Here is a 3,162-nt window from a genome sequence, read left to right on the forward strand (position 1 = left end):
TTTCTCCTGGACCTGCTGCCTCTGCGACCCGACCACGGATAAGCAGTAGAAGATGGAGGGACAGATGGATGCTGTGAGTAGGATTAGACTTTCAATTGATTGGAGACCCAATCAATCAAGACATTAAACGTCTCTTTGAGCTCCTGAAGCTCATTGTTTTAGTCGGCACAGCAGAAGTTCCTCCATGGTAGAATTACAGCCTCGCCATCCTCCTCGGAAGATTCAATTACTCGTTCAGTGGCTGAACTAATCAACGTGCAAAACCTCTCCATAGCAATTCTTTTATCAAGTGGAAGACTCCGAGCACAATTCAAGTAATTAGGACTAACCTTTGAGATGATTGATTTTTCTCAGGGAGGAAACGTTTCTCCCCTCTCTCTGCTGCTGGATGAGGCCTTTAGGTCGGAGTCCCTGTGTGACCGCGTTAGCAAATCTATTATATGGGGCGCAGCCACGGGACGCTCAGATATGTTAGAGGGTGACTAATATTTGACCAGCTGTGACTAAATTAAAGTGGCGCGTGAAACACGAGAGACAGGCAGCCAAAAAAGAACCAAAAATACAGCCAGTTAAATAATGTTTTAGCTTTAAAATACTGCTGCAATCGAGGAAACCGTATGGGAACAGTGAGCTGGAAAACTGTTACTAATAAAGGCAGCTAGAAACTGTATTATTGCACTTTAAATTTCAATGAGAAAATCACTAAAGAAAGGAAACTCAGGACAGAAATGCACACACACCTATATATATGCATATAAATATAAATGTGTGTGTGTGTCCATTCTTACAGTTGCACATCTACATTCCTACCAACCTATCAAAATTTATTAGAAGGTTAAAAACCATAGTTGCTCTAATAGCTTAGAAACCATTTTAATTATTGTCTAATTGTAAGAATTTTGACTGTAAAGTCGTATTTTTCCTTATTTGCCTCAAACGTTTTGACCAACAGGGGGAGCTCCTGAGCATCTGAAGCCTGGAGAAATGAACCCTTTTTTTTTTTTTTTTTTTTTTAAACACAATTGGCTGGAAAGCTTCATTGCTTCACAAAGCTTCAATCCGGCCATCGGTGGAGCTAGGGTTCTGGTGTAATTGTGCCTGGGAGAGACTGTTTCTGCTCCCCCGCGACTAAAGAGGGAAAGGCGCTTAGATCCAGGAGAAGGTCCGCCATTATTGGGAAGCCGAAAAAAAAAAAAAAAAAAAAAAACTGGACTTGAACGCAACGTCACGCATTTTACCCGTGCGCGAGGCGAGAGAGCGTCCGTCCTGCTCCGAAAACAACGCCGCGGTTAAAACCAGCTTTTCTTTACGGGACTCCCTTATTATTATTGTTTTTTTTATTATTATTATTTTCCTTTTTAAAGTGAGACACAACAAAGGAAGCAACAACTGGCGAAAACAACGTGGTGCTGGTGAGCCAAGAAGAGAGAGGTGGGGGGGAATGACACACCGAAGCGGGGCTCTTTCCACCGCCTCCCACCATTTTCCGCCTTTCTCTCCTCGCTCCCAGCCGTTGTGAAAGAAACGGTAGTTCGGAGCAGCGGTTTTCCCCTCCTCCTTCACCACCTCTTTCGTTTTTTTGTTGCGAGCAGATTTTTATTTGTTTTTCCAGGTGACGAAGAAGGGAAGACAACGAAACTGAAGCGTTTTCTGGCGTCCGTAAAAAAACAAGCAACAACAAAAGAAGACAAAAAAACTTCACAGACTGGCGAAAACGAGCAGCTAATGTGGTCAGACGGCGTGTTTACTGAAAAAAGAACAACCCAATCCATGTGAGAGCTCGTGTGGGGACTGTTTATTTTATTTTTTTTAAGAGGCAGAAGAGCTGGAGGGACAGGAATGATATGGTATGTATGCAGACTACAGCTACTCTCCATGTTCTTCATGTTTAAAGGAGCTTTTTTTTAACCCCCTCCACAGATATATCACCTCCTGTACTTTCTTCTCCCTGCAGTTTGGGTTGCACTAAAACCCAGAGAACAACAAGTCTGCCTCAGGGGCTGACATGACTGAAAGCCCTCAGCAGTAATAATAGTGATTATTCTAATGGTTATATGGATGCATTTAATATTGATAATAGGGAGACACGGTGGGGGCGAGCCAGTGTTACAGAGCAGAAGGGCAAAGAAAAGGGGGCTTGTTTATGCAACAACACCTGGAATGCATTGGTGTCAGGCCTGGAGAAAGTCCACACCATACATGTCTTAAATTACAAAGAAAGACAAGGGAGCAAGGTCAGATAAGTCTAAAAGGAGTTGGCATGTTTCTGGATGGCGTTGCAAAGGTGCAGTGACACATTTAGCAAGTCTTTGGCAAAGTTGTCATTTAACTTCACCCCAGCTGACATGTCAGTCATCCATAGGTCCACTGTGTCCTGTTTGTCCCGTAGACACCGGAGTCACCTTGTGTTAAAACAGTTTAGAGTTTTATTTTTTATTTCTTGGTTTGGTGGGGTGCAAAGGGAGATCCCGATGTGTCAGAGTTTCATTTCACTGCAGAGTGATCATTGCTCCGGCAGCCACTCCCTTTCTGTCCAAGTCCTTCCTCTGGACTACGGTGCTTGCTTCGAAAAGAGGAGCTTCTCTACGTGTTGCTGAAATACTGTTTTTTTTATTTGATGTTTTTTAACATTGACGGCGAAAGGCTTTCAGAGAGGAAGGCGAGCCGGGTGGACGTGCAGGTTTGAGGAATGGCCTCAATGCACAGCTGCTTGCCAGGGACTTTGGTTTGCAGCTACTGCTGTGTCATTGCCAGATAAAGGGACATTTCCCCCAAAAAGAAAACAAAAAGCAGGAACTTTGTCATTTAGTGTGTACCTGCTTTGGTGTTGTGGATCACTGACTCATTTCCCCCCAACACGTTTGCCGTCTGTGTTTTGACTGAGTGCTCAGATTTTAATCATCTTCATTAGGGGGTTCATGCTGAGTTAAAATTAACTCACTTTCCTCCCCACACACCTCCTCCTTCCTCAGAGATACAGTTTTTTTACTCTCAGGTAAACACATTAGCAGCTGTCAGCACTTCTCTGCTTGATTGAGCCCTTTGCGGTGCGGTCACACCTTTCTTCAGGAAGCCTCGTCTTCCTCTAATAGTTGTGCCGTTTGTTCAGGCAGGAGGCTGGCTACCACCTCCCACCCCCACCCCCCCTCACTCTGCCCTCTG

General features: G+C 44.3%; 1 protein-coding gene across 1 annotated transcript in view; it reads left to right on the forward strand.

Moving 5' to 3' along the window:
* The first annotated feature begins 1,028 nt into the window (after window positions 1–1,028).
* The window catches only part of arhgap35a (Rho GTPase activating protein 35a), a 66,403-nt gene continuing 64,269 nt past the window's right edge, over window positions 1,029–3,162 (forward strand). Inside the window, exon 1 of the mRNA XM_017428988.3 lies at window positions 1,029–1,847. The gene's annotated coding sequence lies outside the window, so the exon portion shown is untranslated. The remainder of the gene's footprint in view (window positions 1,848–3,162) is intronic.

Source organism: Kryptolebias marmoratus, linkage group LG2 (genome assembly GCF_001649575.2).
Source record: "Kryptolebias marmoratus isolate JLee-2015 linkage group LG2, ASM164957v2, whole genome shotgun sequence".
NCBI classification, from domain to species: domain Eukaryota; kingdom Metazoa; phylum Chordata; class Actinopteri; order Cyprinodontiformes; family Rivulidae; genus Kryptolebias; species Kryptolebias marmoratus.